Source organism: Entelurus aequoreus, linkage group LG26 (assembly GCF_033978785.1).
Source record: "Entelurus aequoreus isolate RoL-2023_Sb linkage group LG26, RoL_Eaeq_v1.1, whole genome shotgun sequence".
In the NCBI taxonomy this organism is placed as follows: Eukaryota; Metazoa; Chordata; class Actinopteri; order Syngnathiformes; family Syngnathidae; genus Entelurus; species Entelurus aequoreus.
Genome location: NC_084756.1, coordinates 29,472,875 through 29,487,109, shown reverse-complemented (window position 1 = coordinate 29,487,109; position 14,235 = coordinate 29,472,875). Strand labels below are relative to the sequence as shown.

General features: G+C 40.1%; 1 protein-coding gene across 2 annotated transcripts in view; it reads left to right on the top strand.

Annotated features, from left to right (window-relative positions):
• LOC133643496 (cadherin-22-like) overlaps positions 1 to 14,235 on the top strand; it is a 1,271,581-nt gene that overhangs the window by 1,058,820 nt on the left and 198,526 nt on the right. The window lies entirely within an intron of this gene.

The window sequence follows — 14,235 nt, the reverse complement described above, 5'->3', positions numbered from 1 at the left end:
GAATAATAAAATCGCATTTCAGTAGGCCTTTAACAGGAACATAGTGTAAAGTCACAAAATCATTGAAATTTTGTCGTTTTTTTTGGAGAAACTATCCGTGTTTGTGTGGATATGGTCTAAAAGTGAACACATTTTTGTGCCAGGACTGGAGTTTTATGTAACTTTTATACCACTGTTACCTAAGCGGCATGGGGTAATGGCCATTGTTTCGTTCCCACAGCCCCTTACTCTCTAGTGCAGTGGTTCTTAACCTTGTTGGAGGTACCGAACCCCACCAGTTTCATATGCGCATTCACCGAACCCTTCTTTAGTGGAAAATAAAATGTATATACATATTCTAAGTAACAAAGACTTCATTTAGAGTTTTTTGGACACTAGGGGAGCATATTCTAAGTAACACAGACTTAATTTAGATGTATTTGGTTAGGGTTAGAGGGTTAGGACCAGGGTTAGAGGGTTAGGGTTATAATAAGGCCATGCAGAATAAGGCATTAATAAGTACTTAATAATGACTAGTTAAGAGCCAATATGTTACTAATTCGCATGTTAATAAGTTACTAATTAATGGTGAATATGTTCCCCATACTAAAGTGTTACCATGTTTTATTACTGGTGCACAAAATGAACCGTGCATGAACATCACCTTGTTCAAACAACAAAAGCAACACAGTGCATAAACTCACAACAAATGACACACCTGCAAATCAGTCTGACTTCTGCTGTTGCCGTATCCGTAATACGCCGATAGGGAGAAGTTTTTATTTACACGATGAGTCGGGTGTGTCTTGACCTCCGCCGAACCCCTGAGCCCGACTCACCGAACCCCTAGGGTTCCATCGAACCCAGGTTAAGAACCACTGCTCTAGTGGTTTGCGCACATAGCTGTTAGCCAGAACAAAACAGAACATTTATGAAATGTTGAAAATGATGTCAATTAAATAAAAGTACAGATAAATGGCCTATTGGAGCACTCTGGAGGAAACATACCGCCTTTTCCGGAACATAGGGCGCACCGGATTATAAGGCGCACTGCTGATGAATGCTCTAGTTTTGATCTTTTTTCATATATAAGGCACACCGGATTATAGGGTGCATTAAAGGAGTCATATTCTTATTATTTTATTCTAAATGTAAAACACTTCCTTGTGGTCTACATAACATGTAATGGTGGTTCTTTGGTCAAAATGTTGCATAGATGATGTTTTACAGATCATCTTCAAGCCGCTTTCTGACAGTCGCTTCAGAATGCGCCGTTTTGTGGGCGGTCTTATTTACGTGGCTCACCTTCGGCAGCGTCTTCTCCCCGTCATCTTAGTCGTAGCGGTGTAGCGTGCAAGGACGGGTGTGAAAGAAGCGTCAAAAGATGGAGCTAACTGTTTTAATGACATTCAGACTTTACTTCAATCAATAACGGAGCAGCATCTCCTCATACGGAAACAACGCCGGAAATGTGTCCCGTGAAAAACCGTCCAACCGGAACTCTAATAACTAGAGATGTCCGATAAAATCGGCCTGCCGATATTATCGGCCGATATATGCGTTAAAATGTAATATCGTAAATTATCGGTATCGTTTTTTTTATTATCGGTATCGTTTTTTTTTTTTTTTTTTTTTTAATTGTTTTTTTTTTTTAATTAAATCAACATAAAAATACACTTACAATTAGTGCACCAACCCAAAAAACCTCCCTCCCCCATTTACACTCATCCACACAAAAGGGTTGTTTCTTTCTGTTATTAATATTCTGGTTCCTACATTATATATCAATATATATCAATACAGTCTGCAAGGGATACAGTCCGTAAGCACACATGATTGTGCGTGCTGCTGGTCCACTAATAGTACTAACCTTTAACAGTTAATTTTACTAATTTTCATTCATTACTAGTTTCTATGTAACTGTTTTTATATTGTTGTACTTTCTTTTTTATTCAAGAAAATGTTTTTAATTTATTTATCTTATTTTACTAATTTTTTAAAAAAAGTACCTTATCTTCACCATACCTTGTTGTCCAAATTAGGCATAATAATGTGTTAATTCCACGACTGCATATATCGGTTGATACCGGTATCGGTTGATATCGGTATCGGTAATTAAAGAGTTGGACAATATCGGAATATCGGATATCGGCAAAAAGCCATTATCGGACATCCCTACTAATAACTAAAGTTATTTGGGTGAATAATGTAAACTCACCACACCGGTATGTTTTAGCGCTTTCATGGCGAGTTCACTGACAGATATAAGTAAGAACTTTACACTACTTTAAATTAGAAATGGCAACAGCGGAGGATGAATGGCACATAACAAGAAGATAGAGGAAAAAGAAAAAGCTTATCGACTCGCGGACGTGCGTAATTTTTCAGGACTTATGCAGATCCCAAATACAGATCAGCAGGTACCAGAGGGTAAGAAAAGTTGCTTTTGCATAATATTGCGAAACAAAACGGCAGATAATATGTCTTACCTTATACACACACCATAATAATACTTGCATGTTGAAGCACAGTACAATCCATCAAGCGGTGCGGCTTCATAGCTTACCAAAGTCCTACTAAAACATTTTGATATATTTTTTAGCGCTCTATATTTTCAATGGAACATTTAAAAAGTTGCCGATGTTTACTTGAGACATATTGCCATCATAGTGCTGTCTACACTTATCTCTTATGTTTGACTGCCATCTACTGGTGACACTCTTCATTACACCATGTACCAAATAAAATAGCTTCGAGGTGAGTAAGCTCGACCAAACCTATTCCTTACATTAGGCGCACCGGCTTATAAGGCGCACTGTCGAGTTTTGAGAAAAAATGAAAATGTAAGCGCGCCTTATGGTCCGGAAAATACAGTAGTTATTTAAACAAGACCCTCGCTTCGTGTGGTTTCATGTGACGGAACGGAAACCACTGCTGCGAGCAATGTTTTAATGTTGCTTCCTGGTTATTGTGCCATGACCAGCCCTATCGGGACTCAACGTACGTAAACCAACCAATCATCATGGAGTTTCTCCATATTTTTATTGTTCCCCCCCGCTGGATCCAGGAAGGGACAAGCAGCAGTAATGGAGTTGCAGTCCATTTACTCTCTCTGTAGCTTGTAGCTTTTATGGACGCTACTATGTTACATGGGTCTAAAAGTAGCTAAGCTACTGGAATCGCTACTGCTTCAAAAAGCGGAAATGTATAAAGAGGGGAGTAATCTGTGGCAGCAGCAGGTGAAGACACCGATCACTCAAGTGAAACCGGTGTGTGAGCTCAAACGCTCCTAGCAACAAGATTGTAAACAAAGGAAACTAAACTAAACACAACTTTAGTTACTGTTTATCATGTCATAACACCATGTACCAAATCAATTAATTTGTACATTAGGCGCACCGGGTTATAAGGCGCACTGTCGATTTTTGAGGAATCGGAAGGATTTCAAGTGCACCTTATAGTCTGAAAAATATGTTAAGCTGCGCTCTCCACATTTACATTTCCTAAATCAACAGCCGGCTACATTGCTGAGCACCCGGTGGCTCGCACTACTGGAATTTGGGGTTTAGTGTTTATGCCTTAGAAAAGCCTCATTAATACTTGAACGGGAGCCAGTTCTTTCCCCCCGCGTGCTATCCTCATCAATAGTAAACGTTCAAATATTTATGCAGCTTGAGCAAGGCCTCAGAGGTTTAAAAAAAAACAAAAAAAAAAACCAGGAAAAAAACAAAAAGAAAAACAGCTTAAGTAATGGCAAACTGCTACGGTATATACTTTTGCGCAGTACTTATGCCTTGTTTACATTTCAAGCATTAGAGCGTTTGAGCTTTGCACCTCGACGTCTAGCGCACATACTGTAGGGATATTATAGGCGCACAGTAGGGATGATTACACTTTGCACGCACCAGCATGGAGATCCTCAACGGGGGTCCTGCTGGGGTGGTTGAGTTTATTTGAACATGCATGCACACAACATGATACATCACAATTTCCATTTTTTTGTGTGTTAATCCTACCCCTCTTCCTTTACATAGCAATTGCTAACACTTTTATTCACTTCCTGTTCTCAATTTATTCACATTAAACTGCATAAGTCATAACATAAAAAATGTAATAAATAAATAATAATTAGTGAATTAGTTATATTTCATATGGTGAGATAAATAAGATTACCAATAAATTCAGAATGTTTATCATGGTTCTTTTTTCTTTGTACTTTGTAAACACTTTAAGTTTGAAGAGCTTCTTGAAGTGGATCATGTTAGTGCATTGTTTGATTTCTCTGATTAATCCATCCCATAATTTCATTCCACATACTGATACACTAAAACAGGGTTGTCATGGAGAAAAATCTACTCCCAAGTGGGCCGGACTGGTAAAATCACGGCACGATAACTTAAAAATAAAGACAACTTCAGATTATTATTATTTTGTTTAAAAATAGAACAAGCGCAAACGTACAAATCATAATGTTGTTGGGTTTTTTTTACACTTACATGTTGCGGTTAATCATTTATTTGTCGTTATTTATATTTTCTGAATAAATTATGTGACAATGTTCATCAGTCAACTCATTGGTGTTCATTTTCAATCTGTCAAGGTAAAAAAAAATATATCAAAATCAAATTACAGGATGTTATTAATGTATTTTTGATTATTTATTTTGTACATATGTAGCATCATGTACAAAGATACAAAAAATTGCTATTGCGACATCCAGAGGACACATTTAGAACAGCGATTTTTTTTTCATTCAAAAATTTCAGGTTATTTTTTATACTTAGCAAACTCATCCCGCGGGCCGGATAAAGCTTGTTCGCAGGCCGTACGTTTGACACCCCTGCACTAAAGGTTTTAAGTGTTGTACGTGCATACAAATGTTTTAAATGAATTTTTTCTCTAAGGTTATATTTCTCTTCTTTTGTCGAGAATAATTGTTGTATATTCTTGGGTAGCAGGTTACAGTTTGCTTTGTACATAATTTTAGCTGTTGGCAAATTCACTATGTCGTGGAATTTCAGTATTTTCGATTCATTAAATAAAGGGTTCGTATGTTTTCTATATCCGAGATAATGTATGATTCTAACCGATCTTTTTTGTAACACGGTTAATGAATGAATCACACTTTCGTAGTTATTTTCCCCATATTTCTGCACAATACCTCAGATATGGTAACACTAGTAAGCGGTAGAGAATATGAAGTGATTTTTGGTCAAGAACATATTTAGCTTTATTCATTATTGACGTGTTTTTTACCACTTTATGTTGTATTTTTTTAAATGAGATTTCCAGTTCATTTTATCATTAATCATTATACCTAGAAATGTGGTTTCATTTACTCTTTCAATTTCTATTCCGTCTGTTTATTTGTATTTGAGCCCAGTCTCAGCGAGCAGCTACGTTTACGTTTATCGAATCGAAAACATTGATTGTTTTGTTCCGAGACAAACACATCCGGCCCGCCCAAGTTTTTGATTTGGCCCTCCAAACAACACCCAAATAGGCAACAGCAAAGCACAATGAATCTGCAGTGGGTGAGTAGAAGAAGATGGCACTATCCACCCTGAGAAAAATCTAAATAAATCACGAAAAATTTGTCTTTTAACAGCGACTGGACGACAAACAAATTGAAATTGCTGACTTTGTAAAAACTGGTTGAATCTGGCTGAATTTGACCAGCAGAGAGCGTCAAAGTGTTAAACCCCATTTTTGCAATGTTTGCTGTGTGTATTAACACTAAACATGCTATTTTGCAACATACACAATGGACATTATTTATGTAAATAACACAATGTGGAGTTATTGAGTCTGTTTAGCTGATTGGAGAGCTAGCTTCCGCAGCTAGTGGGTTTGATTGATTGATTGAGACTTTTATTAGTAGGTTGCACAGTGAAGTACATATTCCGTACAATTGACCACTAAATGGTAACACCCGAATACGTTTTTCAACTTGTTTAAGTCGGGGTCCACTTAAATTGATTCATGATACAGATATATACTATCATATATACTATCATCATAATACAGTCATCACACAAGATAATCACATTGAATTATTTACATTATTTACAATCAGGGGTGTGGAGGGGGCGGGGGTAGGATATGGACATGAAGTAGTGGACATAGAGAGAGAGAAAGAGAGAGAGAGAGAGAGATCAGAAGGCATAAGAAAAAGTATCTGCATTTGATTGTTTACATTTGATTATTAGCAATCCGGGGAGGGTGTTAGTTTAGGGTTGTAGCTGCCTGGAGGTGAACTTTTATTGCGGTTTTGAAGGAGGATAGAGATGACCTTTCTTTTATACCTGTTGGGAGTGCATTCCACATTGATGTGGCATAGAAAGAGAATGAGTTGACCTTTGTTAGTTCGGAATCTGGGTTTAACGTGGTTAGTGGAGCTCCCCCTGGTGTTGTGGTTATGGCGGTCATTTACGTTAAGGAAGTAGTTTGACATGTACTTCGGTATCAGGGAGGTGTAGTGGATTTTATAGACTAGGCTCAGTGCAAGTTGTTTTACTCTGTCCTCCACCTTGAGCCAGCCCACTTTAGAGAAGTGGGTAGGAGTGAGGTGGGATCTGGGGTGGAGGTCTAAAAGTAACCTGACTAGCTTGTTCTGAGATGTTTGGAGTTTAGATTTGCAGGTTTTGGAGGTGCTAGGGTACCAGGAGGTGCATGCGTAATCGAAAAAGGGTTGAACGAGAGTTCCCGCCAGAATCCTCACGGGGCTTTTGTTGACCAGAGAGGAGATTCTATTGAGAAATCTCGTTCGTTCGTTAACCTTTTTGATTACCTTGGTTGCCATTTTATCACAGGAAAGGTTAGCCTCTAGAATGGAACCTAGGTAGGTGACCTCATATTTCCTGGTGATAACAATGTCACCCACTTTTATGGTGACGTCATTGACTTTCTTCAGTTTGATGTGGGACCCAAACAGGATGGATTCTGTTTTACCCAAGACGATGACTTCTGTTTTGTTTGATCAGCCGTTTTACGGCCGTGTTACAGGCACCGTTAACAAACAATTAAGGTATGTAGATAAACATTTACATAATCTTTCTGTGTCAATAGCTCATTTCACAACATACAGTATATATCTGCGGTTTATAGTCCAATGCGGCTTATATATGATTTTAAAATGTTCTTTCTAAATCTTAGTAGGTGTGGCCTATATCTCGGTGCGCGTTATCGTCAGGAAAATACGGTTCTATAAGGCAGTGTTTTTCAACCTTTTTTGAGGCAAGGCACATTTTTGTCATAAAAAAAATCCGGAGGCACACCACCAGCAGAAAAGTAGTTAAAATGTAACTCCACCAAGTCATCGTGTCTTATTTTGAGTGTGTTGGTGTCTTCCTGTGTGTAGTGCTTTAGTTCTTGTCTTGCTTATTTTGGTGGCCCTTCCTGTTTTGCCGGTGTTTTCCTGTAGTGGCTTCATGTCTTCCTTTGAGCGCTATTCCGCGCACCTGCTTTGTGTTAGCAAGCAAGGCTATTTACGTTGTTGCTATCCTTCTTTGTGTGGCCATTGTTGATCTTCATGTCACGTACGGAGGTACATTGCGGACACCGTAAGTTTTTGCTGTCGTCCAGCATTCTGTCTCTGTTTACTTTGTAGCCAGTTCAGTTTGACTTTTGTTTTGCGTAGCCTTTTCCTTCCGTTCATTTTGGGTTTAAGCATTACATACCCTTTTTACCTGCACCCTGCCTCCCACTGTGGTCTGCATATCAGGATCACAACGAACCATCCTCGTCTCACCCGACACATTCCGACTTTTACAAAGCAATGCTGCCACCTACTGACACGGAGTATTACGTGGTTACCCCGCCGAGTTTTACACAGCACAGACTCTAAGCAACGGCACATTATTGGCAGATTCTAATTATTGATTTGCCAAAAATATTTTTGGGATAAATTAGGTGAAGTTGCATAATTTCCCACGGCACACCAGACAATATCTCACGGCCGCAGCACAGTGGTTGAAAAACACTGCTATAAGGCACACAAACATGGCAATTTTCAAAAAGGCGCAGTGTTAAAAATATCCGATCACATCCACGCAAGTGGACTTTTTAAAGATTATCCGTCCACATAAAAACACATTCACGAGTTGACATGCACAATTTGGACAATCAGAAGCCCAAAAAAAGCAGCCTTAGGTGACTTGATACCACGTTAAAATGCCTCTGCTTATCATTACTGTAATATATTTCATCTACAATGGCATGCATATTACATGGAGCCTAGGAAACAAAATCAATAATATTTGACTGGTGAGTGTTTCAAGACGCACGCTCGCATGTCTAACGCTGCACTAAATGAAAAACATGACATATTGTTGCACATTTTGCGCACTCATTTATGTTTTCCCATCCACACACAAACACTGACGCTGGAGTTGTTGAAACTCCCCACTCCGGCAGGAATTTCCCAAAAGCTCTGTTTCAAGGACAGATGTTTGCTTATGGACGTGAGCAAGGTTCCGTCTAATTTGTGTGTGAGCAAACGCAAAAACTCCCTGAGCAACATCAGACGTGCAATAAAAACGTCAACGTTTTATTATGATAATCAAATAACAACAGTCATTTCTAATATAAGTGATTTGGCCCACCTACAATGAAAACAACAAAACAAACTTGCTTTTAGGAGCTATGTACTACAAACCCCGTTTCCATAGGAGTTGGGAAATGGTGTAAAAAATAAAAATATAAACGGAATACAATGATTTGCAAATCATTTTCAACCCATATTCAGTTGAATATGCTACAAAGACAACATATTTGATGTTCAAACTGATAAACTTTTTTTTTTTTTGAAAATAATCATTAACTTTAGAATTTGATGCCAGCAACACGTGACAAAGAAGTTGGGAAAGGTGGCAATAAATACCGATAAAGTTGAGGAATGCTCATCAAACACTTATTTGGAACATCCCACAGGTGAACAGGCTAATTGGGAACAGGTGGGTGCCATGATTGGGTATAAAAGTAGATTCCATGAAATGCTCAGTCATTCACAAACAAGGACGGGGCGAGGGTCACCACTTTGTCAACAAATGCGTGAGCAAATTGTTGAACAGTTTAAGAACAACCTTTCTCAACCAGCTATTGCAAGGAATTGAGGGATTTCACCATCTACGCTCCGTAATATCATCAAAGGGTTCAGAGAATCTGGAGAAATCACTGCACGTAAGCAGCTAAGCCCGTGACCTTCCATCCCTCAGGCTGTACTGCATCAACGAGCGACATCAGTGTGTAAAGGATATCACCACATGGGCTCAGGAACACTTCAGAAACCCACTGTCAGTAACTACAGTTGGTCGCTACATCTGTAAGTGCAAGTTAAAACTCTCCCATGCAAGGCGAAAACCGTTTATCAACAACACCCAGAAACGCCGTCGGCTTCGCTGGGCCGGAGCTCATCTAAGATGGACTGGTACAAAGTGGAAAAGTGTAGACGAGTCCACATTTTAAATTGTGTTTGGAAACTGTGGATGTCGTGTCCTCCGGACCAAAGAGGAAAAGAACCATCCGGATTGTTATAGGCGCAAAGTGTAAAAGCCAGCATGTGTGATGGTATGGGGGTGTATTAGTGCCCAAGACATGGGTAACTTACACATCTGTGAAGGCACCATTAATGCTGAAAGGTACATACAGGTTTTGGAGCAACATATGTTGCCATCCAAGCAACGTTACCATGGACGCCCCTGCTTATTTCAGCAAGACAATGCCAAGCCACGTGTTACATCAACGTGGCTTCATAGTAAAAGAGTGCGGGTACTAGACTGGCCTGCCTGTAGTCCAGACCTGTCTCTCATTGAAAATGTGTGAAGCCTAAAATAGCACAAGGGAGACCCCCGGACTGTTGAACAACGTAAGCTGTACATCAAGCAAGAATGGGAAAGAATTCCACCTGAGAAGCTTCAAAAATGTGTTTCCTCAGTTCCCAAACCTTTACTGAGTGTTGTTAAAAGGAAAGGCCATGTAACACAGTGGTGAACATGCCCTTTTCCAACTACTTTGGCACGTGTTGCAGCCATGAAATTCTAAGTTAATTATTATTTGCAAAAAAAAAATAAAGTTTATGAGTTTGAACATCAAATATGTTGTCTTTGTAGTGCATTCAACTGAATATGGCTTGAAAAGGATTTGCAAATCATTGTATTCCGTTTATATTTACATCTAACACAATTTCCCAACTCATATGGAAACGGGGTTTGTACATTTAAAGCAGTGTGGGTGGCACTGGGAGCAGGTGGGTAAAGTGTCTTGCCCAAGGACACAACAGCAGTAACTACGATGGCGGAAGAGGGGATCGAACCTGGAACTTTCAAGTTGCTGGCACGGCCACTCTACCGACCGAGTTGTACCGCCCCGAGAAAGAAAAAAAAAAAGATCATTTTGGAAAATGAATATGATTGATTTATGATCTGATTTTATAATATTTGATTATAAATACATTAACTTTTATACCCTTCATAATTACTAAAATGACTTCACTGACTTAGCTATTAAATTAAATGGTGTACAAATTGAGAACAGGAAGTGAATGTGTGTGTTAGTAATTACTGTAAAGTAGAAAAGGGGGTAGGATTGAATACGCTTTGCTTCTTCCTACTCCTTTTCGGACATGTTGTATGGAAAAAATAACATTTGTGTATCATAGGTGATGTATCGTATTGAAACTGTACACATACGTGTTCGAAATAAACTTAACCTAACCTTGTTGCCATGGAAACTTGCAATCTTACTTTGAGTGCTTGTTTCCCCACCAAGTGCTTGAGTCACGTGCAACAAAGGTATCAAAATTTGGTACGTATACCCCCTAAAGTACCAATAGAATTTGGTCGGTACCTATAAATACATGTACTTTTATACCCTTCATAATTACTAAAATGACTTCACATTGTCATTAAAGTTCTTATCTTAGTACAAATGTACAAAACCAGAGAAGTTACCGCCTGAGGGATGGAAGGTGACGGGCATTCAATGTCGGTTGTCGGCCTTGCCGCTTACGTGCAGTGATTTCTCCAGATTCTCTGAACCCTTTGATGATATTACAGAGCGTAGATGGTGAAATCCCTAAATTCCTTGCAATAGCTGGTTGAGAAACGTTGTTCCTAAACTGTTCGACAATTTGCTCAGGCATTTGTTATCTGTTATCTTGTTTGTGAATGAGCTGCTTTCATACCCAATCATGGCACCCACCTGTTCCCAATTAGCCTGTTCACCTGTGGGATGTTCCAAATAAGTGTTTGATGAGCATTTCTCAACTTTATCAGTCTTTTTTGCCACTTGTGCCAGCTTTTTTGAAACATGTTGCAAGCATAAAATTCCAAATGAGCTAATATTTGCAAAAAATAACAACATTTGCAAATCCTTTTCAACTTATATTCAATTGAATAGATTGCAAAGACAAGATATTTAATGTTCGAACTGAGATTTGTATGTTGTTTTTGCAAATAATCATCAACTTAGAATTTAATGGCAGCAACACATTGCAAAAAAGTTGGCACTGGGGCATTTTTACCACTGTGTTACATGGCCTTTCCTTTTAACAACACTCAGTAAATGTTTGGGAACTGAGGAAACCATTTTTGAAGCTTTGCAGGTGGAATTCTTTCCCATTCTTGCTTGATGTACAGCTTAAGTTGTTCAACAGTCCGGGGGTCTCCCTTGTGCTATTTTAGGCTACAGGCAGGCCAGTCTAGTACCTACACTCTTTTACTATGAAGCCACGCTGTTATAACACGTGGCTTGGCATTGTCTTGCTGAAATAAGCAGGGGCGTCCATGATAACGTTGCTTGGGTGGCAACATATGTTGCTCCGAAACCTGTATGTACCTTTCAGCATTAATGGCGCCTTCGCAGATGTGTAAATTACCCATGCCTTGGGCACTAACACACCCCCATACCATCACACATGCTGGCTTCTGAACTTTGCGCCTATAACAATCCGGATGTTTCTTTTCCTCTTTGGTCCGGAGGACACGACGTCCACAGTTTCCGAAAACAAATGTGGACTCGTCAGACCACAGAACACTTTTCCACTTTGCGTCAGTCCATCTCAGATGAGCTCAGGCCCAGCGAAGCCGGCGGCGTTTCTGGGTGTTGTTGATGAATGGCTTCCGCTCTGCATAGTAGAGTTTTAACTTGCACTTACAGATGTAGCGACCAACTGTCGTTACTGACAGTGGTTTTCTGAAGTGTTCCTGAGCCCATGTGGTGATATCCTTTACACATTGATGTCGCTTTTTGATGCAGTACAGCCTGAGGGATCGAAGGTCCGTAATATTATCGCTTACATGCAGTGATTTCTCCAGATTCTCTGAACCTTTTGATGATATTACGGACCGGAGATGGTGAAATCCCTAAGTTCCTTGCAATAGCTCGTTGAGAAATGTTGTTATTAAACTGTTGGACAATTTGCTCACACATTTTTTCACAAAGTGGCATACTTGCCAACCCTCCCAGTCCGGATGTTTCTTTTCCTCTTTGGTCCGGAGGACACGACGTCCACGGTTTCCGAAAACAAATGTGGACTCGTCAGACCACAGAACACTTTTCCACTTTGCGTCAGTCCATCTTAGATGAGCTCAGGCCCAGCGAAGCCGGCGGCGTTTCTGGGTGTTGTTGATAAATGGCTTTCGCTCTGCATAGTAGAGTTTTAGCTTGTACTTACAGATGTAGAGACCAACTGTTGTTACTGACAGTGGTTTTCTGAAGTGTTCCTGAGCCCATGTGGTGATATCCTTTACTCATTGATGTCACTTTTTGATGCGGTACCGCCAGAGGGATCCAGATTCTCTGAACCTTTTGATGATATTACGGACCGTAGATGGTGAAATGCCTAAATTCCTTGCAATAGCTGCTTGAGAAAGGCTTTTCTTAAACTGTTCGACAATTAGCTCACGCGTATGTTGACAAAGTGGCGACCCTCGCCCCGTCCTTGTTTGTGAACGACTGAGCATTTCATGGAAGCTCCTTTTTATACCCAAACGTGGCACCCACCTGTTCCCAATTAGCCCGTTCACCTGTGGGATGTTCCAAATAAGTGTTTGATGAGCATTTCTCAACGTTCTCAGTCTTTTTTGCCGCTTGTGCCAGCTTATTTGAAACATGTTGCAGGCATCAAATTCCAAATGAGCTAATATTTGCAAAAAATAACACAGATAACAAACATTAAGTATCTTGTCTTTGCAGTCTATTCAATTGAATATAGGTTGAAAAGGATTTGCAAATAATTGTATTCTGTTTTTATTGACCATTTACACAACGTGCCAACTTCACTGGTAGACCTGTGCTTTCCTACTGTAATGTTGCAGATGTGATATTTGCTCTGTGCAACAACCAGGGAATGCAAGTGCTGATCCCACATCAGTTGCCGAGTAACAGTAGCCGAGTCCACCCCTGGTGGCTAGTTGCAGTCACGATGAAGGACCTCAGGCCAGTCCTGCTCCCAGCAGATGAGACATCCGACTCAGCAGATCACAAGGCAGGGAGGGATGCGACCAGACAGGGGCAACCTTCCGATCAATATTATCCGCCTCGCGTCCTTATGCAGATGACCGGCGGCGGCCACGTCCACCGTGAAGCGCTCAACCGCAGTTTTTTTTTTGTTTTGTTTTTTTTACAGTAATTGACTTTAGCTGATCCCCGCACGTGGTCTTGTATATAAATTAGTGCATGCAATATCGAGGGAGGAGAACGTGTGATTTAGTGTGAGCGGAGGCAGGTGTAACCATGCTAAAATCCGTAGCTCGTTGAGGCTGATTATACAGTAAATTCCCAATGGGTTGTACGGGAGAAATGATCTGCTAAAATTTGAGACCTCGTTAAAGGATTAACTGTGGATTTTAAAGGCCTACTGAAAGCCACTACTACCGACCACGCAGTCTGATAGTTTATATATCAATGATGAAATCTTAACATTGCAACACATGCCAATACGGCCGGGTTAACTTATAAAGTGCAATTTTAAATTTCCCGCTAAACTTCCGGTTGAAAACTCCTTTGGATGATGACGTATGCGCGTGACGTAGCCAGTAGAACAGAGGTATGGCTCCCCCGTTGAAGCCAATATAAAAAAGCTCTGTTTTCATTTCATAATTCCACAGTATTCTGGACATCTGTGTTGGTGAATCTGTTGCAATTTGTTGAATGAACAACGGAGATTGCAAAGAAGAAAGTTGTAGGTGGGATCGGTGTATTAGCGGCTGGCTGCAGCAACACAACAAGGAGGACGTACTTGGATAGCAGACGCGC